General features: G+C 42.8%; 1 protein-coding gene across 1 annotated transcript in view; it reads right to left on the bottom strand.

Moving 5' to 3' along the window:
* The window catches only part of LOC126248019 (uncharacterized), a 910,522-nt gene extending 889,762 nt beyond the window's left edge, over positions 1–20,760 (bottom strand). Inside the window, exon 1 of the mRNA XM_049948603.1 lies at positions 20,666–20,760. The gene's annotated coding sequence lies outside the window, so the exon portion shown is untranslated. The remainder of the gene's footprint in view (positions 1–20,665) is intronic.
* Between the last annotated feature and the right edge of the window lie 3,449 nt (positions 20,761–24,209).

Consider the following 24,209-nt stretch of genomic DNA (forward strand, 5'->3'; position numbering starts at 1 on the left):
GAGACTGCAATTGGGCTTGACTGAAGGCAGCGGGGTTGCTTAATGGTACAAGGAGCACCGGCAATATCAAGATTCACCAGCTGGTAATAACGGCCGTTGGAGGGATTGGCATCATGGGATCAAATGTCCCACAGTCACACCTCAACCTGCCTCGTACGCAGCAGTCGGCCAGTCTGAACAGGACTAAGCCTAATCACAATGGTTCAAATGGCTCTGAGCACTATGGGACTCAACTGCTGTGGTCATAAGTCCCCTAGAACTTAGAACTACTTAAACCTAACTAACCTAAGGACAGCACACAACACCCAGCCATCACGAGGCAGAGAAAATCCCTGACCCCGCCGGGAATCGAACCCGGGAACCCGGGCGTGGGAAGCGAGAACGCTACCGCACGACCACGAGATCTAAGCCTAATCCGTGACTGTTGTTTAGGTTTTACGTGTAACTATTTTGACTTAGTAAAACTTGAAGGCACAAAAGGCACGTGATACTTACTCGGAAGAGGCCGTAGTTTACCTGGCACTGTGCTGTATTTCATTTCACTACATTCACACGAGTATGTCAGGTAATCGATACATATTTAAAGATTATGAAACAAAATTAACACAGGATAAGACTGGCTACAGTGAGGCAGAGACTGTCGACGAAACTCCGCCGAGATATACGGTCACTGAATATTTTTTTTTAAAAGTTAAATTTTCTTGGTCTTGTTAAGGGAGAAATACAAACATAAGTAGAAATTCCTTGTAGGCGTTCAGCTGAGATTTAGAAGTAGCCAGTTATAAGGTGCAGTCAAAGGAAAACGAGACAGATGGGAGAAAAACTAGTTAAACTGTTTATTATTTCGGAAGTAATCGCCATAACTGTTAACACATTTCTCCCTCTGTGAGAGGAGACGGTCACTACTTCATGGAAAACTATATGTGGTCGCCTACGAAATTTTGATTGTGCCCAGGCCGGCCGGAAATCGCATGGGGCGAGATCGGGACTGCAAGGAGGATGTGTAAGGGCGTGCCACCGAAATTTCTGCAGTGTAGCCGAAACGTTGTCATTCTGTTACAGCATAATACCCGCCCACATGTTGTTCAAAACGTTCAAATGTGTGTGAATTTCGAAGGGACCAAACTGCTGAGGTCATCGGTCCCTAGACTTATACACTAATTAAACTAACTTATCCTAAGAACAACACACCCACACACACCCATGCCAGATGGAGGACTCGAATCTCGTGCGGGAAGGGCCGCACAATCCGTGACATGGGGCCTCTAATCGCGCGGTCCCACATGTTACCAAGGTTGTTTCGACTACGCTGGAGAAGCTTCGCTGGGAAGCCCTTACACATCCTCGCATACATTCCTCATCTCTTCCGGTGCGGTTTCCTTATTTTTGGAGCTCTGAAAAAAAAGACATTCGTGGCCGTCGAGTTGCTTCGGACTAAGAGGTGCACTCCTGGGTGCGATCATGTTTCCGAGTGCAACCGCAAACATTTTTCCATAACTGCATTGACCATCTTGTCTCACAGTGACATAAATCTATTAACAGTTATGGCGATTACTTTTGAAATAATCTATAGTTTATATACTTTTTTCCATCTGTCTCGTTCCCATCTGACTGCGTCTTATACAGCACGTACTCTTATTTCGAACATGTAAGGCTGTTTGATGGAACCTGCTTCTGTGTAAAATATAAGACGTATTAAAAAGGTATCTGTCTTAGTCACAGTGACTGACGCGCATATCTGTTTTAATTTGTCTTATAAGATATACTCTCGTTGCGTATGTAAATGGATTGTGCTACGTAGCGTAACAAAAACAGCGAAGTGACAAAAAGGGACGCGACCACATTCAAGTTGAGGAGACAGCACTATTGAAAACATGAAAAAGAATATATGGTATCAGGAAGCGTACAACTCGTAGTCACGCTCCTCTTACCAAGTTATGCATATGACTTATATGCATCTACGGCTTTAGTTTAACACTATTGTAGTGCTTTTGAGTGTCATGCACTTGACGATGGTTGGAATCGACTCTGAAAGTTTCGCGTTTTGATGTTATCATAACACAAAGTTATCTCACCCAGTTCCGTTCATAGCGTAGCTAATACATTTAATGCGGAAAATTGTATAGTAGAACTTACAGGTCAGTAGTGGAATGGATTAGTTTATTTTATATTTAAGACTTAGTAGAAGAACGTGACACTAAATTACAGAATGATCAAGTCCAGGTACCATAAGCCCGAAATATTCGTTATTGGAATGAGTACATTGAATGCTTCTTCCCTGTTGTTTCAATATACGGGCGTTTCGGTCGCAATTCACGTTTTACTTCATGAGCAGTACTCGTGAAACATACCAGGAAAATATTGTCGGATTGAAGGTCTTAAGTAAGTCACGAGTCGTGCCGAGATCACTTATCGGTGAGTTTCATCGTTCTCGAAAAGCAAAGATGTGGATTTGAGTACCGATCCGACGAACAGTTCTTTCTGTCAGGAAGTTTCATAACGGTATACACTTAACTGCATAGAGGGCGGTTCATTCATTTCTGTTCCGCATCGTTTTAAAGAGGACGGACAATGAAGCCGCAGTTGCATCTTAACCAAAGACGCCTATCTTGAGTACGGTACTGTTTCAGAACAGTTACATCTCTCTATCGTGGGTTCGTAGAGACAATTGTCACTGGCAGTAGCAGTTAGCGGAGAGCGAGACACATAGGTGCGGCTACAATTGCTGTAGCACATTTATTAATGTTTGTTTCACTGCAGAGAACGGCGCGGCGCAGCTGCCACTCGTACGTGCATGCCAACGCCTGTCTGCGCCGTAGTGTTGATGCGTTTTCTTAGCAACGCGCGTCTCAGCTACCCACAGTTAGCTTTCTATTTATTGAATGCCAGGTAGTTAGAACTCGTAGACTGAGAGTGGTTACAAAAACATCTAAACAGTGTGTCTTTAGCATTCGAATCGGCGAGGTATCGGTGACTATCACCGGTCGATACTATAATTTTTTTTTTTACCACGGATCGCTAGTTTCAGTTCGGACAATGCTTTGACTGGGGGAAAGTACCAAACTGGCTATATAAATCAGTTCTCACAGAGGAAGTTAGGGGCATATCACTTCCCGTAGGGATTCCCTCGTAAAGCACTGCGGTATTAGAGGTACAGGTATACAGGTATACAGAGGTATACAGGTAGTTACCGCCTTACTACAATTCCCAAGTTTTTATTGGAGTGGCACTGGTTCATGAAATTTTTTGCCAAAATTTGTTTGGTAGTAGTTGGATATACGCAATTTTTTAATTATGGAATTGTTGGTCCGCAAGCGGTAGCTAAATAAGAACGTTTGTTTAAAGGCCTATGTAGTGGGACCTTCTAACCGAAATCCCATTTTTATACGTTACAGCATTCAAACTATAATAATCTTCTTATAATGCAAAAGAAAATTTCAATATAATTCTTTTCTAGAGCTACAGTGTATAGCAGAACAAAATAATCCTTCAAAAGCACACAACTGCATCATAAAAACTACAAAAGCATTCATTGTGCCCGTAATATACATAATATCTAATTACAGAGCTATAGCATTCATAATCTCTGCCAGACCTTTTCGAATTCTGTTGCTCTCACGTAGACTACAGTAGCTTGTCGTTATTTGCAGATGCCGTTTAAACACACCACTGTATTTGTTGTGTCAAGACTTTCGAAAAGCTTTTGATTCAGTACCACGTGGTTGCCTCATAAGAAAATACGTTGCTGTGGGGTGTATAACGAAGTTTTTCACTAGACCACAAATTTTCTGCTGGACAGAATGCAGCACGTTATCCTGGATGGAGAATCATACACTCACACTGGAGTCTTGTGTATCCCGGGTGTGTAAAATGACTGTTGTTGTTCATTTTATATAAGAAGCGATCAAAAATTTTCCGTCCGAGGGCGTTGCTGCAACGTATACGCAATCCAACGCTACTGCGATGCGGGTATATAAGCATCGACATATAGGCAAGGGGTAGTGTGGCCTTCGAACGGAAACTTTTTGATCGTCCCTTATACATCAGTGACTTAGTGGACATTATTAGCTGCAAACCCGGGCTCCCCGTAGATGATGTAATTATGTACGAGGAAATTATCGGGTTAATGCAAAGACAATCAACTAGATTTTAAGGTTAATAAATGAAAAGTTTTGCACTCCAGGAAACGTAAAAGTGTTGTATACATGGAGTACTGGTTACTGGGTCACAACTTCAGCCAGTCATCTCATACAGATATTTAGGAGTAATAAAATGTGCATATATTCATCGTGGTCAAAATAAAACTGTCCCAGATAATATGTCACGCACCTCAAGACAGGCAATCCGTTTTACATTATCTGCACCTGGAGCGCATAACGTAAGTTGGGATGCCTATCTTAAGGTGCATGAAATATTTTCCAGGTCAGTTTCATTTTGGCCACCCAGTAAGAAGTGTAACCATCACATACGGTCAGTCATAGGTGAAGCAAATGCAGTTTATCTATAAAAGGGAGTACATAAAAAAATACATATATAGCCTATATTTGAATACTAAACAAGTGCATGGGACGCCTAGGAGGCCGGACAAACAGAGGACACAGAGCGTATGCGAAAAAGGCTGGTGTGATTGGCCACTTCTGTGAGAGTGTACTCGCAACATAAATGTTGAACAGTCATAATTTTGGCCACGGTGTTACAGAAACATCTTAGCAATCGCTAAAGCGATTTAAGCACCACGGAAAATCTAACTTAAGATGGCTGATGGGTGATTTCGTGATTTGGAAGTGAGTGTCTTATCGAATGTCCTATACTAAAATTCTGTGGGCCTAAAACTTTATTAAAACAATACTTCTCTGGCAACACAATTCCGGTAGGGCTAATTAAAAAAGAAGCTCTCTTAATTCAGCAGAAATGCGACCACACAGCCACTCACATAAGTTCGCCTTTCGTGACAGCCAAACCTCCCACTCTTCACGCTTTCAGTGACGCCTCCATGGTGTACAGTAGAATTGTCATTTCGGCACTATAATTCATTCTTGTACTACCTACAAATAAAATCTGATCCGTCAGAGCAAAATGAGACACACTTGGTCTCATGTGCGAATATCGCTCTTTCCGGAGGCAAGTATCGTTTTTATTTTAAAATGAAATCAACCGACTTCTACCTGTTCACATCAAGTTTCCTTTGATGTATTTCGAGATCGTCGTAAAACCCTTACAACTAACTATAGGGCCTCTTTTCCATACGTCGGGTGACATGTTTTTCACCCCTTACAGATGAAACCTTCGGACATCATGATGGTCTTTTTTTTATACATTTTTATCAATGGTAGCGATGTACTAAACCACAGATAACGATATATGAAATGTCTCTGTTATTTTTCGACAGCATTCTCCTTCTTTATAAAAGTCAATGTTACGCTCTTTGACAGACGCTACAATTCATCTCTACCACAAACCATTACGACTCAGTATGTACACAGAGAATATGTGTAATATATTCTAGACTGAAATCCGTAGGTGGCTCCAGTCACTCGTTACAACCTCATTTTTATGGAACCGATGCAAAGAATTTGTATAAATATTATTTTCGTTATTTCAATACTGTAGTTGTCATTAGAGATTGTAGGAAGACACTTTCTAATCACCGTCCTATTAGGTAAGAAGGAAGAATAGGGTATAACCTTCATCGAATAGGACGTCATTAGAGACAGAACTCATACCCTGATTGGACATGTACGGTGAAGGAAGTAAGACGCGTCGTTACCAAAGCGTCCCCTTCAGCGGCGGAAGAGCGGAAGTTCTCAAGCTGTACAGCCGGACGGTATTTGAATCCTGCTTCTTTCAGAGCGCACCCCGCACCACGTGCTCACTCCATTTACTACTTTACAGTTACATACAGTTATTTTGGAAGGAAAGATAAACATAAAAATACTGTTTTGACCACTGTTGTCAATTCCAGTTATACAGCACGCGTTGTAAAAATCTTTGGTCCAAAAAGGTTGTGTCCCTGACGATTGAAAACAGCTTTTACACGACTTCACAAAGCAGTCAGAGCAATTGTAGCTAGAGTAGTAGTCCCATTATTTTCATTTAGGTTATCCGTAGTTTCATAAAGCTATGCCGTGATATGTTCTCAGCAATTCATATGATTCTAACGGCCCCATACTTATTGAGATGACACACGCCCCTGGGAGGGTCACAAGTCTTCGAGGTCCATAGCAGTAACAGGCCTTTTTGAAACCGATTGTCAACACTAAAAAACGTTTAATAATTTCGCTTTGTTGCTCTTCGAACAACGAATGCTATAGACGTAATAGAACATGAGTATCAGGCTCGACACATGATGTAGAATAAAAATGTCGTGGCCTATGCCGCTTACCGTACTGGAAAATTAAGCTAACATAACTTTTCACGACGTAACAATTACAGATATTCACCTATAAGGAGTAAACAACTGATATTTATATCAGAAAGATAGTTTGAGTCAACGTGCCGAAATTTATGTCACACACCGATTGTTGTTCCTTCTCAACTGCAAACAAAATAAATAAAAAAAAAACACGACCATAAATACACCACAGAAAGTGGCGCAAAAATTCAAGATGGGCACCCTTGGTGTGTGTCGACGTGTGCTTCATAAACTACAAAATTCATGTCTGTTAGACTACTGGAAGTATGGAAGGCTCCGAAGTCACCTCCAAAACTTTTACAACACACAACTCTGTACGTTCAGTAGTCCTTTCACTGTGCTCGCACTCTGCTGGACGTGTAATGGAGAAAGGGCATTAACTAACGGGTGTAATATGTATAATGTAAGTAATTAAATATCGACTTTCACTTTGAAATATGTTTCTCAGATATGTTTTAATTGTTGTTACAATTGAGAATAAGTCAACTTAAGATGATAAACATTGAAAATAGCAATTATTTTTCAGTTTTCTTCTTCAGTAATTATGTTACAAATTTAAACTCACATAAAATACAAAATTAGATTGACATATGAGCTCTGAAGCATTTTAAGCACCGAGGAACAGAATTTATCCCATGCAGAGTGTCCCAGAAATATTGTGACAAACTTCGAGTGGTCGTGCCTGAAAATGTTGTTCGTTAGTCAGTGATTTGGAACGATTGATACAATCACCAGCCACCTATGAATGCGATGCTCTGTTGCCTCGATGGATGGCCGTTTCGGACACGGGTTTCCATTTGCAGTTTACTTTTCTCCTGCAAACCTCCAAAATCCCCGATGTTTTTCGGTATAGGGAGAAAAATAAACTGCAGATGGGAAACTGTGTCCGAAACCGTCATCCATTGCACTCGTAAGAGACGAGGCCTTTCTGCGCAGCAGCTAGCTGCATCTTCTCCACTGGCGATCGTGGCAAACAGTCAACATCACTGAATAACAAACAACAATGCGAGACGTTACGCCTAACTGAAACAGCAATGTCAGAAGAAGTTATTTTAGCAAAGGATTATATTCCAGCTCTGTATTTATGGATTAGACAACTATAGAAATTGAGTAAATTGTGTAGTGTCCCTGATGAGGTGAGTGATTTCACACTATCCGTGCTTTAGCCAGCTTTTAAGATGGTTCAAATGGCTCTGAGCACTATGGGACTCAACTGCTGAGGTCATAAGTCCCCTAGAACTTAGAACTACTTAAACCTAACTAACCTAAGGACAACACACACATCCATGCCCGAGGCAGGATTCGAACCTGCGACGGTAGCGGTCGCGCGGTTCCAGACTGTAGCGCCAGAACCGCTCGGCCACCAGCGGCCGGCCAGCTTTTAAGACTAACATGTTAAGTGGAGCGCATAAATTGTGAGTCTTTTAAGTATAAGAGCAGCTGAGTTTTGTAGCAGCCTTTGTGAGGCAGAGGTTTCTGAACGACGTCTGCCCTGGATGTTCTTTTCAGACGACTGTCCACAGACCTCTGCATGATAAACGGTTAGATTCCCAAGCTGTAATTCACCTGTTCTTTTGAAGAATGTATAAATACAACACAGTTTAAATTATAGCTTGATTTACATTTTTTACTCACCAATATTCATTCGGTAACATTTATACAATACACCGCGCTTGACTCGATGTCTGCACGTAACTATAAAACTAAGGTGTTTCAAAGAGGGCAAGATTTCACCGAATTATAAATAATCACAAAATACGGACTCTGTATGGCAGAAGCCATCTGTCTAGTTTCAGTGCTGAAATATCAATCGCCCGCATCTCGTGGTCGTGCGGTAGCGTTCTCGCTTCCCACGCCCGGGTTCCCGGGTTCGATTCCCGGCGGGGTCAGGGATTTTCTCTGCCTCGTGATGGCTGGGTGTTGTGTGCTGTCCTTAGGTTAGTTAAGTTTAAGTAGTTCTAAGTTCTAGGGGACTTATGACCACAGCAGTTGAGTCCCATAGTGCTCAGAGCCATTTGAAATATCAATCGTTGATTTACATATACGATTTAGGAAACAACGTTGAACATATAGCAGATAGAAATCATTCTGTTTGCAGACTGGAAAACAACGGGGCTATGTACACATTCTTGCAGCGCCCGTATTTGCTCACGCTTCAAACCATAAATGTCGATGTCAGACAGTCTTCCGTGCCCGCTGGATGCCGTTCCGTGACGATGCGGTTTAGAAACTTATGAAACGCGTGTTTTACTTATATCGCTTTTGTGGTAGAATACGAAGGTAGCGTCGGAGTAAATCTTTCGGGAGTTGCGGGATGTCATTATATGCAAAGATCGGATCTGGAACAGATAGAGTAAATGGTCTCCTATCGCGCTAATAAGATTACACGGCAGATTGTGCCAGCTGCCTATAAGGTATTTGCGACCAACCTCTCGCTTTTCACTCACAAAGGAACCCTCCCAGCATTCGCCTCCTGCGATGGAAAAGCATAAAACCGGATAGCCGCACGGGGATTTGAGCTCTGCTCCTGTGAAATACGAGTCTAGTGTGTTAACCATTGCACCACCTCCCTCGGCAGTAGCTGAACTCGGAGTGACGCTAAGAGCCGCTGAGAAGAGAGGGAATTTGGTGATGCGAGATCGGAAATGGATGTTAGCGGAGTGAAAAAATTTTAAAATAAACTGTTTTAAAATTAAATATGCAACCGCTAGATCAGAAGTTGAAGATTCGTCTAGTATGGCCTGAAATATCATTTGTTTGAACAGTGGACTATCGATCAAGCATATTGCTACTGTTTTCCGACTGTTACTATAATGTGAAAAAAATTAGGAGTGTTAATTAATTACCCCTACATGAGATACTTTGAGCTTCAAAATATTAAGGAACTGATTAAATCTCGACTTCGCAGAGGACGCCGAAAGAAAAACCGAGCGAGGTGTCGCAGTGGTTAGTATCCTGACCTCGCATCCGGGAGAACGATGATTCAAACCCGCGTCCTGAAATCCAGATTTAGGTTTCCCGTTATTCCCCTAAATCACCCCAGGCAAATTCCGGGATGGTTCGCTTAGAAGGGCACGGAAGACTTCCTTCCCCATCCTTAGAACGTTATGGGCTTATGCTCCGTCTCTAATGATCTCGATATCGACTGGACGCTAAACTGTAATCTTCCTCCATTGCTTCCGAGAGCAAAGTGTTTGTCACTGGTCTACCCTTCTTTTGTAATGTCTGAGGAGTTTTAGAGTTTATAGTAGCTGTGTTGGACGATCAAAACTGCTTCACTAAAAAAGTGTTCTCAATACCTTCGGGGAGTTGGGAATGTGTGTCTCACGGGAGGCGTGCCAGAGCTAAGTCCCTGCAGTCGCACTTTCCTCTGTCCCCTCAGTGGCTCAGATGGATAGAGCGTCTGCCATGTAAGCAGGAGATCCCGGGTTCGAGTCCCGGTCGGGGCACACATTTTCAACTGCCCCCTTTGACTTATATCAACGCCTGTATGTAGCTAGGGGTATTCATTTCATTGTAATTTCCTTCGATGAGTCATTCGTAAATGATGAAATGGATGCCAGAAATTGTCTGTTGTGACTTACCTGGAGAGTTTAAACCATCATTCACAAATGGCCATATAGCTATATAATCCTTAAGTCATTACAAGCAGGAAAAATGGTTTTTACATGTGACCAAAGAGGTATTGGTTGTATTTCTCAGTCAAATTTCTTTTATGTGAGTGCGTAGTCCCTTGGTACTAAGAGGCTACCGGCATAGGCGCCGGCTATATGCGTCCAATCAGAGAAACGTTTGGCAAACGGATAACGTCGTCTCCTCTGCTAGAAGGAAATTGTATGGTAGGACGCTGTATTTTAGGAATTTAGCGCTAGGAGCGTTTGAGTAGAAAATGAGACTCTGGGGTTTACATCTGCCCTAAAGAATCAGGTGGAATGAGAATGTGTGCAGTTCATCACAGTACTACTGGTGGACGCACCTATGGCGTCGCCTGGCATCATAGCAGTTGTGCATCCGGTATTTACTTCAACATGATGCTTAACTGTTTATCAAGCTACGATATAAGCATTAATGCAGCCAGTGACACGCTGGCAGGTGACACATAATAAATTCTAACAAGTGCAGCTTAATTTAGTTACAATGACGACTACATATGGGTTTCTAATTTTCTAATTTAACTTCGCAACATCGTGCCCGATGGTATGGCTGACACGATTATGTGGCGCGTCTATAATTAACATCACCTGTCAGGGCCATTACGAACTGTCAGTGGTCTGAACAGCATTCACTGTGTCCGAGGAGGTGCAGAACATAAAGCCGTACTCTTTATTCGCAACTCTTTCTTTGGAAACCGAGCAGTAGAATAACGAAGGATATCAAATCGTGTAAAACTTAAATCAGGATAGCTGAAGGGAGATGTGAACCTCGCTCCTAAACAGAAGCGTGTGGGAAAATATCACTTAGCAACTGGTCTAAAAGTATTGGATTAAACCCAAATCAGCGAACAGCGAATTATAGTCTAACCATCGTGAGGAGGAATACCAAGAAACACGTCAAATGCCTCTCTGAATCTGGGCGATTAGAGCGAAAGTGTTATGGAATGTCTTCACGGTGACAAAGAGAAGCAGTTTTTTTATGATACTGTAGTTTATTGCTAATTATTATTTATATCGCCACTGATCGTGAGTGGTGTACATTTCATACTTTTTATGATTCCTCGATGACACTACTGTTTTTATTTTTCAGCAGTGTCCTCAGATTAACCGTGGTGGTAGATGGTGCCTAATTAATAGCTTTAAGTGACAATGTGAAGAATTTCGGGGCTGGTACTGAGGTGAATCTTACATCGAATGTGTGCCTTCATCGTCATCGAGGTGCTGGCTGGGCACCAGAGACGACTCTTGCTGAACTATGGTACAGCCTCTTTCAGTTGCATAGACGTGCGACGGCATTCAGTGCGGAAGGCTCCGAAAGCCTTTCGTTAACTTTTGCGTCAGAAACTGTGCGTTCCGGTGTACATGGTGATCTACTAGCTTCTGCCAGCAGCAACGGCTGAACACAACCAGGTATACAAGTAAGAATGCCACATGAATCATAGGAGGCCACAGACTATACAGGATACATGCTGGCGAGCAGTTCATTACACTTAGTTCGGAATAACCCCGGTAGTTGCAGACTTTAGCAGTGCTTGCGCGACAGGCGAAAGAGAACGTGAACGGAACGTGGTTTCTAACATCGTGAACGATGAGAAGCGATCGCCTGGTGCTTCGTCTTCAATGTGATGAGAGACCGCAGCGGCAATTGTGGACTACACCTGGGTGCCCAACACAAAGATTTTGCTCCAGAAACTATAAATGCGTGATACAGCCGGGTTAACTTTATTAGCGACTGTCGGAGATGGGCAGAGAAGACCCCCCGAACAAGATTATGGAGATGCTGATGTATTTCAAGACGCTTAAAATTTTGAAAAGAGAACTCCTCCCTGGAAAAAAATTTGCGTGACAACAGCAAATAAAGTTTAGAACATGTGTGATAAGTTAAAATGATCAACCCAGTCGTTAGTCGAAAATAGTGTTTTTCTGTGCCTGTCGCAGTGACCGTGCGGTTCTAGGCGCTTCAGTCCGGAACCGCGCTGCTCCTACGGTCGCAGGTTCGAATTCTGCCTCGGGCATGGATGTGTGTGATGTCCTTAGGTTAGTTAGGTTTAAGTAGTTCTAAGTCTAGGGGACTGATGACCTCAGATGTTAAGTCCCATAGTGCTTAGAGCCATTTGTTTTTCTGTTCAAAAGTGGCTCTGAGCACTATGGGACTTAACATCTGTGGTCATCAGTCCCCTAGAACTTAGAACTACTTAAACCTAACTAACCTAAGGACATCACACACATCCATGCCCGAGGCAGGATTCGAACCTGCGACCGTAGCGGTCACGCGGTTCCAGACTGAAGTGCCTATAACCGCACAGCCACCACGGCCGGCTGTTTTTCTGTACTTCGAAGTCAAAGGCCAATCAAATGCAATATTCTCGTTTGCAATATTAAAATGTTGGAAGTTTGGACCTGTCACTTGTTTCCCTACACACGTTCCAAGTATCTCAGCGAAGGTCTCACGTCATCATTATCAGTGGAGATACATGCAACGACTGGATGAATTAAACGTCGCCCGAACTTTAAATTTTTATCCATATCTTTCGAGTATGTTGTATTGTATCACATTTAACCTCCGACCGCGATTGCATAAGATTTTATTATAGCAAATGGCACAAAGGACGACGCATTTTCTTGTAGGCCTTTAATGTGTCGGCGTCTTGACACCGTATATTTTCATAGCACGCAAGTTACAATTAAAAATAAAAAAATCACTTTAACTTCAGAAAAATATATTTCAACACGGCGTTTACTTGGTCCAGCCAAGAAAGAAATCTTGCATCGTACAGATCAACATCTGACTGAGAATGTGAAACGCTGGATCCTGTTGTTTGTGATCGTAGATGCTCACATCCCGCCTGAGAATGCCTCCACATTAGTTTTACTTATTAATACGAGCTTACCCTGCAGATATGGTACGCATATTCAAATGGTAGACAAATATAGGTGTCCGAGCGTATTTTCAGAGCAATGCCACTTTGAACTGCTTATGAGTAGTAGTTTAAGACAACGATCATCCTGTGTGTTAATTTAAATCGTGATAGCAAACGTGACAAAAACCCAGTCCCTGTTGTTGCCCTATGAGGAGATTCAGGAGGTAAACACACCTACAAAGAAGACTCCCACTAAAGCTCTACATCATTGATTGGATATGAAATGAGAAAAAGAACTAAACATTCATTATGTCCTCCACCCATTACCCTTTTGATGTGATCGCACTTTCGTTTCCATCGTCAGATGAGAGCTAGTCCTGTGGCTAGCGATAAATCCGTTTAGTACGACTCAAAAGTAGGCGCATAAATTCTTAACTCTCACCAAAATCAGGGAACGACATGTCGTTTCGGATACTGGTTGGATGTCGTCAGTGGATGAAATAAGCCCATAAGATGTTCAGAATACAACAGTAGATACGAACGTTTAAATAACATGTGTGCATCCGCAAGGAAGGAAGAACGTCCTGTCGACATCAATAAAGAGAGAAGACGAAGAACAGTTAATGTAATCGGCGAGTATTTTACAGGGCAACCATCCAGGATTTGCCTTACGCTGTTTGAGGAGTAACGCATAACATAAATCTTAGTGGTCTTACCACTGCGTCACTTTGTTCAGCGCCACCTCCAGGAAAACTAGCTAGTGACTGAGGCACTGTGCCATCATTTAAAATAAATTGCCTGAAGGTCAGTGAAGGATGAGAGCGTCATTGTGCGGGCCCTGGTGCTTAAAGACGGCGTTAGCTCCGCCGGAAGATGCGTAAGTGGGAAAGTCTGAGCGAACGAGTCAAATGGTAACAATGTGGCCCTCTTCCCTCAGACATATACGTGCCGCCCAAAGCCTCGCCAACACAAACTTGTCCCAGATACGATCTTAACTGAACAACTCGACAAAAAACGTGACGCAAAATAAAAAAAAAGAAAGGTATTGAACACTGCACATGGAACACTCGACTCGCAGCTCCCTGAACACATGACACGTTTAGCTTTACATTTCATAGTCCATTTGGTCATAAAGTACGTTGAGCAAAGTCGTTGAATAATGATACACAATAAATCACGATCAGGAGAGCTTAGTGTGTTTAAAGCTCGCTTGACATAATCCGTTCGATGTCTAAATGGAGAGTACGTGGAAGTAGCTGTGAAAAGGTCTAGTATATTGCAGACGATGTAACATTCAGATTCAAGAAACACTACTAACAAGGGAACCTCCCCATCGCACCCCCCTCAGATTTAGTTATAAGTTGGCACAGTGGATAGGCCTTGAAAAACTGAACACAGATCAATCCAGAAAACAGGAAGAAGTTGTGTGGAACTATGAAAAAAATTAGTAAAATATACAAACTGAGTAGTCCATGCGATGATAGGCAACATCAAGGACTATGGGAGTCAAGGAGCGCCGTGGTCCCGTGGTTAGCGAGAGCGAGCTCTTCCCTCGAGTGAAAAGTTTAATTTTTTATTTTCAGTTTATGTGACAAACTCTTATGTTTTCATCACTTTTTTGGGAGTGATTATCACATCCAAAAGAAAACCTAAATCGGGCAAGGTAGAAGAATCTTTTTACCCATTCGCTAAGTGTACAAGTTAGGTGGGTCGACAACATATTCCTGTCATGTGACGCACATGCCGTCACCAGTGTCGTATAGAATATATCAGACGTGTTTTCCTGTGGAGGAATCGGTTGACCTATGACCTTGCGATCAAATGTTTTCGGTTCCCATTGGAGAGGCACGTCCTTTCGTCTACTAATCGCACGGTTTTGCGGTGCGGTCGCAAAACACAGACACTAAACTTATCACAGTGAACAGAGACGTCAATGAACGAACGGACAGATAGTAAATTTGCGAAAATAAAGAAAGTAAACTTTTCACTCGAGGGAAGACTTGAACCAAGGACCTCTCGTTCCGCAGCTGCTCACGCTAACCACGGGACCACGGCGCTCCTGAGCTCACATTGCCCTTGATGTTGCCTTTCTTGCGCATGGATTACTCAGTTTGTATATTTTGATTATTTTTTTCATAGTTCCACACAACTTCTTCCTGTTTTCTCGATTGATCTGTGTCCAGTTTTTCAAGGCCTACCCACTGTGCCAACTTATAACTAAATCTGATGGGGGTAAGATGGGGAGGTTCCCTTGTAAGTAATTAGCTCCTAACGAAATCGATGGACGCTTCAGATAACATAGACCAACTTTCTACGATAAAATGGGAGAAACACTAACAGTAAATAACGCATCATGTGAAGTTATTTCCCAATTCTAACTGATCTGGCACTGTTAATGATACATCTGATTAAGCCTTTTTTTTAGAAAAGAAATACATGTGATAGTCAAAGCAGATATGTTACTTCAATAAAGCCATAAAGAAATCTTGCTGCTAACAGCTACTTAACATGATTCTTTCCGTCCTTCTTGTAAGCTTCATATTTTACTCACACTTATTTTACTTACACACTCTTAAAAATAAATCGTATTTTGCTTCAAATTTAGAAGTACTAGAGATGGTGTGATAATATATTATTGGTGTGATATATATATATATATATATATATATATATATATATATATATATATATATATATATATATATTAACTAAAATGATCATCGAATTAGGAGTTTTTCCACAACAATCCATAGTGCTTCCTGACATCCTTCACCGCCTAAAATGCAAATCTCATAGTCGTCAAATAATGTAAACGATATAGTTAAGTGATTTATATACTAGGCTCCTCGGCAGACTAACTAGGTTTCAGATTTCTGTTCTCTCATATTTAAGGTCTTCCCGGTTTCGCAAAATAGCTTCACAAGAATGAGAAGATTGTTCTTTCAAGAAGTCCACGACTTATTTCTTCCTCCATTTCTGTCTAACGTAACTAGTGCCACGCCTCTAATAAACTGGACGTCAGCTGGACCTTAAAATCTAACCTTCCTTCTTGTTTTCACGTAAAATAACGTGACAAACAAATAACAATTCCACATTGTTTCCTTGTTTTAAGTGGTTTAGGTCTGTATTCGCACAAACTATACGTGTCAAGATATGAATTTAAGTAGGAACAAATCATTTTTAACATTGTTCAGCGACGTGAGAGACATGTGCATTTCGCTTGTTCTCAGAATAAGTTGCTGGGATCATAGTCATGAACCAATCGATCTTAAGTTGTCTGCAGCGCTGTGTCACCAGCTTACACATGTTTAATTAGAAAAAAATTCGCTTCTGCACCGTAATGTGAAAAAACAGATATGGCATGCTGTTTTATTTCTGTATTTATTTTCTTGTAATAAAAAATGGTTCAAATGGATCTGAGCACTATGGGACTTGACGTCTCAGGTCATCAGTCCCTCAGAACTTAGGACTAATTAAACCTAACTAACCTAAGGACATCACACACATCCGCGCCCTAGGCAGGATTCGAACCTGCGACCGTAGCGGTCGCGCGGTTCCAGAATGAAGCGCCTAGAACCGCTCGGCCACATCGGCCGGCTCTTGTAATAAACATTCTGAGACAACATGTAGGTGATAACAACATAGACGTGGACTCTTGTATGTGAAAAGCATCAGCTAGCTCTATGGTCTGGTTTCACGTTAAACGATAACTGTCCTCCCCCATAACCAGCAGTAAAGTTACTTCTAAATTCGCAAAAGGGCCCCTTCAATCAGATTATGCCTAATAAAGCCCTGCGATATATAATTCAACATTTGAGTCAATTCTCGCTTTATTTTTGAGTGAATAATTATTACGACACGTGATTAACTGAATATTTCCGTTCATAATAAACAAGATGTTTTTTTAACGATTTTCAGCGACTAATGCCTCGTTAGGCACAGTTCTGTATTGTTTATGACCGTACGACGCACTCTGTCACTGCTGAAAAGCCTGGAAAGCTGAATAGTGAAATGAAATGATCCTATGTGTTATCATTTGTTCTCAGGTCATGATTGCTTGTTAGTTGGTTCACGGTTCTGCTGCTATATAATGAGGGAAACGACAAATATAATCAGGGGTTCCTCTATGTTCTGGTTTTCCTTTAAATTATAGTTCAGTGAAATACAAATAGTAGCAGTAGCCATTGCCGATGTGACAGGATAGGTGAGAGAATCCTCAATTACGAAGGTAATTCTCATTAGACGTACACATGTCTTCCCGATCCACATCACACTTAACAGTGCTTTCCTTTTCTTCTTCTTCTTCTTTTTTTTCTTTTTTTGTCGGCCGTTCCAGAATTTCTGATTTTAGCTGCACGATCTGGAAAAGAATATCTATGGGATTCCACAGTGTCGTGTTTTGTTTTAACAAGCACGAAGTAGTAGAATACATGTCACGGAGCATTTGAGGTCCAGTTACAGTCGAAGACTGGAGCAAGAGGCTATCAGCAGCGTAATTGATAAATGAACGAAACAGATCGTCATAATTCTCAGTCACTAAACTGTAAAGTTTGCATAATTTAATCTGAAGCATTCTTGTGAAAGTAAAATAAATGAAAAGAAACTTGTTTTCCATAAGCCTGGTGCAATGCTGCGAACTGATCATTTGAGTAATCCACACATATTGCTCTGTACGGCTGAGTCTCTGGCAATCGCAATGATGTACGTACAAAAGGAATATGGTAAAAAGTGCTCTAACATGGGTGTAAACTTAGTTGTAATTGCGCTTTTATACCAATCGGCATTGAATATTAATAAGTAAAGTGCGAACTTTGTTTGCTGTGTAAGTGAATGCTTTTGGTGTTAGACTCTCTTTCTCTTAACGCTACTGAAACACGTTTGAAAAGATGCGAGAGAAGTAGCAACTTTTATCATATGTGGTTACGTGCTTCTTTGATATCGGAAAAGTCTTCCTGTAACTAAAAAGATAACCTCTGTATCTCATATAATTTTTAGAGCAATAAAGAAATGACATCATTGGCTCTGACAACCTGCCTTAGAAAAGTATTGTCGATATATTGGAGACTAACAGTCTCGTGTATCAACAAAGTATTTCGAAGTCAAAATTTTTCTTTGTGTTCTCTTTAGGTATGTCAGTCTCAAGAAAATGGTATTAGAATTGACTGCTTCCAATTTCTTCCGATATATAGAAGATTTTCTTGTAATAAGTGTAAACGATTCTTAACATTCAGCGATTTTGTATGATAAATAAGCATTCTGTATCTATAAAACTGTCTGTGAGGCCAGGTATGGATTGCGGGCCGCGAGGATAAAGGAGTCGGATGACAAAATTGTTATTTTAAAGTGTGCCGTGAAGGAGTGGCTCTGCATGCAAATGAGAGGGGCAATGCTGGCTGACGCCAAGAAAGCAGTTTCACAACCTGCTCCAGCCGTTCCTTCCTAACGGTCCTGCCAACCTATCTTCACTGCTATAACTACAGTTTTCAGTTTCTCTTGATGTTTCTGTAAGTAATATTTTAATTTCGTCCTGAAAAGAAGATTTGAGAAGAAATTGACGTTCGTCGTCCTGTGTTGAAATATTTCACTCTCAGGTTCTAAATAAGTTCTTTCGGGGGCTACTATACATTGTAGAATCACGTATCACGTAATGTATGTGGTCTCTTAGGGCAAAAGTATAAGCCTTACAAACTGCCTCTGAAACGCTGCAATTAAGCAACACTGTTCGCGTTTACATCTTCAAACGCCACGTTAATGACGAGTACACTCAAAATAAACAAACACGTAAAAAGAAATATAACGTATTTCCGGCGAAATTCACACTTGTGACCAACCCTGGATAGAGCAGCGTCGAACACAAGTTACTGCTACTGTAACGTCTCAATAATTGGTAAGCCAAAATTAAGGAATACGTTTTTCGCGGTTAGATCAGCACACCATTCTTCGGCAACGCAATAACATGTAGCAGGGGGCTACAGGTTTTTGTGTTTAGACATACTAGTTTGATCACATGATTTAGCTGAAATATTTAACACCTTTTGTGCTTGAATCATTAATACGTCTTCTGAATAATTTCGAAAGCGAAGGAATTTTTGTAACAGCACATGTTTGTCAACAGAACCGTCATTGCTCGTCGTGCATCTGCTTGTCGTTACAAAGGGAAAAAAAACTGTATTAATCTTACAATATTTGCGCTATTAATTACCCACAACTTTTGCAAGGCACAGAATTCTATACTCTTACATTTCTGTTGCATCTTAAACAAAATTTAGGAGCTGCACGTAAAAATGCCATAAAATATTTTCCAAATGGAAAAACGAGCTTGTTACCCACCCCAACAGCGCTAAAATCGCAAAATATAGTTGCGAAATATTTTTGCGCAACAAAGATACGTTTTATAGGTAATGTGATTTGTTAACTCGCCAACAAGACTGACAGTAACATCGTTTACTGGCAGATAACAAGCTACCGCCGTGCAGTATTGTGAAGAGGTTTCCACAGAATTCAGGAACGTAGAAAATGAATTAATATCCAGAAAAGATATAAACTGCTTTTAAGCTTAAATTTCGTTCGAATAATTAGTACATAAAACATGTTTTCATTTCACGGAATTGATTACAAATACGCAATGATGGCGGCATAAAGGCGCCGAAGCATATTTGGGCATATATAAACAACAGTTCTTTGCATATCAGGCGGTCCTAAATTCCCATTATGTTCATAACGTAAGTGACGTAAAATGTGTTCGTACGTGCGCAGGAATGGTACAGCTGACCTTTGTGGATGACCGCGTATATATGCACGTAAATGGAAATGGAAGGAGCTGTTTACGAAGGTAGCAGTGGCTGCCAGCGCTCAGCCCCGACCAGAAGCGTTCCTGGAAACGCCGTTACAGCCACTGCCCGTTTTCTGCGAGCTACAGATCGCCGGAAATAACCACCTTTTGTTCACATAGTCAGTTTCGTACTGCGCCATCTCTTAATATCCATTTATAACGTGGAAGAGGAATTGCTGAAAATTATAGCATTCTATGTACGTACGAGTACACGCGAGACAATTCTTTTCTTTCTCCAGAATCGAATCAGTAGAGTAAATCAGCATCGGCAGCGACTGCATTAGGCTCGCTGCACGTGAAGAGATTAAGCTTTTTCTCCGGCGTCATTCGTGGCGAAATACAGTCGATTCACCCTAAAGACATAGGAGGCTGAAGATATCTCGAGGTAAGATAAGATGCGAAAATAGAGCCTCAGGAAACCTAATAGCCAACATCTTTTGCTACTGAAAGCACGATAACTCTTCGCGAAGTGGAAAAAAAAGAACTAAATAGAGAGATATATGTGATGTCAAAAGAGTAAACGAACCAAATAAATTGCGGACTGTGCTGTTAGATTCGAGCTGGAAAAACGGAGCAGCGGTTGTCGGGGCAGTGAGTTGTCAGCGAAGGCGCACGCAACGCGCCCGCGCGCCACTCTCCCCAATCACAGATTCGCCCAATTCTGCGGAGCGGTGGCCGCCAGTTACGTAACTGAGGCCGCGCACGCCGGCCCAGCGCCACGGGGTGAGGCGCCCAGGTTATCGCGGAATGGTCTATACGCGGGTGTCGAAAACCGGAACGCTCTGCAAGAGGGTCCGTCAGACTTTTTTTTTTTTTTCTCGTGGATATGTGCGACGGTGAGGTAACTGCAGAAGACAAAGTGAGACGTTTCTGTGGCAGGTGTCCCGTGGTGCTGCTGCGGACTTACACTAGAAGCGGGCAGCGGGCGGGTGGCGCGGCGGCGGCGGCGGCATGGCAGTCGGTGGCACAGACGGGCACTCGCACACAACAGCACGGCGCGCGGGTCGCGTGCACACTGAGGCCGACCACTTTCACTGCGGGCCTGCCGGCCGCCGCCGCCGCCGCCGCTGCCCCGCCAGCTTCCAGCTCTCTTCCCGCTCTCGCCTCCTCCTCCTCCTCCTCCTTGCTGCTCCTTATCCTTCGCGACTCGCGCGCGCCGTTGTCCTCCCAGCTAAGTAGCGCCAGACGCAAAAAAAAGGAAAATCCCCTCACGTGCTCCTCATCTACAACTTCCTCCACGACCTCGAGTACGCACTCTGCGGTGCCATCCTTGCTGATTACTTTCCTGTAGATATGTCTCTATTATCCTCAACTTTCGGGGTAAAAAACAAAAAAATCGCAAAGTAAACGCATCAGATACAATATTATTCGAAGATAGCGCATCCGCGCGACCGCTACGGTCGCAGGTTCGAATCCTGCCTCGGGCATGGATATGTGTGTGATGTCCTTAGATTAGTTAGGTTTAATTAGTTCTAAGTTCTAGGGGACTGATGACCTCAGAAGTTAAGTCCCATAGTGCTCAGAGCCATTTGAACCATTTGTATCTGTAAGGGATTCTCCAAACAACTTTTTGTCCAGCAGCAAAATGAAATATGTACAAGCAAATCGTGTCTAACTACCAGAGGTACATTAACCAGCATCACTGCCTTTCTTATAGCTTTGCTAGTTACTATATAACTGAGGTGACAAAAATCGTGGGATACCACCCAATATCGTGTCGGACTTCCTTTTGCCCGGCGTAGTTCAAATGGTTCTGAGCACTATGGGACTCAACATCTGAGGTCATCAGTCCCCTAGAACTTAGAACTACTTAAACCTAACTAACCAAAGGACATCAAAAAATGGTTCAAATGGCTCTGAGCACTATGGGACTCAACATCTTAGGTCATAAGTCCCCTAGAACTTAGAACTACTTAAACCTAACTAACCTAAGGACATCACACACACCCATGCCCGAGGCAGGATTCGAACCTGCGACCGTAGCAGTCGTGTGGTTCCAGACTGTAGCGCCCGGTGTAGTGCCTGGCCTGGAATCAACAAGTCCCCTACAGAATTATACAGCATTGCTACCTCTATAGCCGTCCGTAACTGCAAAAGTGTTGCTGGTGCAGGATTTTGTGCACCAGATAACCTCTCGATTATGTCCTATAAATGTTAGGTGCCATTCGTGTCGGGCGGTCTGGGAGGCCAAATCATCCGTTCGAGTGTCCAGAATGCTTTTCAGTGCCGAATAATTGTAGACCGCTGACGTGGCGCATTATCATCTATAAAAATTCCATCTTTGAATGGCTGCTGATGGTCTCCAAGTAGCCGAACATAACCATTTCAGTTGGACCAGAGTAACCAGTGCATCCTATGAAAACACAGACAACGCCATTGTGGAGCCACTACCAGCGTGCACAGTGCCTTGTTGACATCTGCCGGCCGCGGTGGCCGTGCGGTTTTAGGCGCTGCAGTCCGGAACCGCGGGACTGCTACGGTCGTAGGTTCGAATCCTGCCTCGGGCATGGATGTGTGTGATGTCCTTAGGTTAGTTAGGTTTAAGTAGTTCAAAGTTCTAGGGGACTGATGACCTCAGATGTTAAATCCCATAGTGCTCAGAGCCATTTTTGTTGACATCTTGGGGCCGTGGCTTAGTGTGGTCTGCACCACACTCGAACCCTCCCGTCAGCTGTTACCAACTAAAAGTGGGATTCATCTGACGAGGACACGGTTTTCCAGTCATCTACGGCCAACCTATATGGTCAAGAGCCCAGGAAAGGCATTGCAGGCGACGTCCTGCTGTTAGCAAAGGACCTCGTATCGGCTGTCTGCTGCCATAGCCCATTAGCACTACATTTCACCGCACTGTCCTATCGGATACGTTCGTCGTACGTCCCACATTGATTTCTGCGGTTGCTTCTGCAGTGTTGCTTCTCTGTTAGCACTGACAAATCTACGTAAACGCCGCTACTCTCGGTCGTTAAGTGAAGGCCGTCGGTCACTGCGTTGTTCGTGGTAAGAGGCAATGCTTGAAATCTGGTATTCTCGGCACTCTCTTGACACTGTGGATCTCGGAATACGGAATATCCTAACGATTTCCGATATTACGCGTTCGGTGTCTCTTAATTCCCGTTGTGCGTTCATAACCAAGTCGGAAACACTTTCACATGAATCACCAGAGTACAAATGACAGCTCTCTATAAAGCTTCTTCTGCATAGATTGCTCTTATTGGTCGTTTGAGTGCAGTGTATTACCCGAAGGTATTGCCTGTCGCATTTGATCTATGATGGTGAGTAGTATGTGCTTCCAGGGATATCGGTTTTCTTCATGGGCGCCTTAAAGAGATATTAACTGTAATAATAAACTCACATGGGCCTACTGCCTTTCAAATAAGGCCACGGGCCACTTAAAGCGGTCATCTTCTTCATTACGACTCTGTATGAGGGCGCTCGGTGATGGTGGTGTCTTCTGATACAGCTTCGCTGTGTGTTCTTAAATCGCGCGAGCACAGTTAGTTACTTCACTCCTTCGTGAAGGTAATTTCACTGCTTCGTGAAAGTAACAGGCTGAGAAATTATGTGGTGCGCGGAAAATGCGCCGAAGTGTTATATTCTGGAGGCGCTGCAATTTTGCTAAATGTGTGTTGGCAGCTGTCCCCAAGACTGAGCAGGCATATTCTATGATAGTTCAGATTGACGTTCTATATATTCGAAGGCCACACTGCACCGCCCATGTGGAACGTTCATTCAGCAGAGGATAAAGAGCTCCGAGCGCAGACGACGCCTTCTTCCAGGTGTCGTAGACATGATGCTTCCAGGTCAACTACCGGTCAAGAGTGACTCCCATGTATCTGGCTTTCAGTGCCCAAGGAATGGGTGTGTCACATAATGTGATGTTATCCTCTACCACAAGCCGTCGCCTCGTAAGTAGTAGTGCCTCGATCTTAGCAGCATTAAACTGAATTCTCCAGTTAGAAGCTCATTCACGGCAGGCAGTCTGGGGTTGGCGATTAACCGCCACCGGACGTCGATGGCGACAGATCAGGGCAGTGCCGTCAGTGGAGATATATTTTTCAACTCGGGGTGAGACAGGTAAGTCCGCAGTGTAAACGCTGTACAAGATAGGGCCCAACACCGAGCCCTGCGGGACTCCAGCAAGAACACAGCGACTCGCAGAGGTGGCATCTTTAACTCGCGCGACATACGTCCTACCGTCCAGATAACTAGCAAGTATCTCGATAAGCCATATGTGAAAAATTGTAAATTAGTCCTCAGTGCCAAAGGCTGTCAAAAGCTCGTGACACATCGACGAGAAACATGCTGCCCATCTCTCTATTGTTGTAAGTCCGGATGACGTGCTCGACCACGTGTAAGAGTTGAAGAGGGGTGGAATGGCCTTCATGAAACACAAATTTTTCATCTGCACTACTTCTTCAGTAGTGAGGTGTCAGGGCAGCAGAACTCTCTCA

This window comes from Schistocerca nitens, chromosome 3 (genome assembly GCF_023898315.1).
Source record: "Schistocerca nitens isolate TAMUIC-IGC-003100 chromosome 3, iqSchNite1.1, whole genome shotgun sequence".
NCBI lineage: Eukaryota > Metazoa > Arthropoda > Insecta > Orthoptera > Acrididae > Schistocerca > Schistocerca nitens.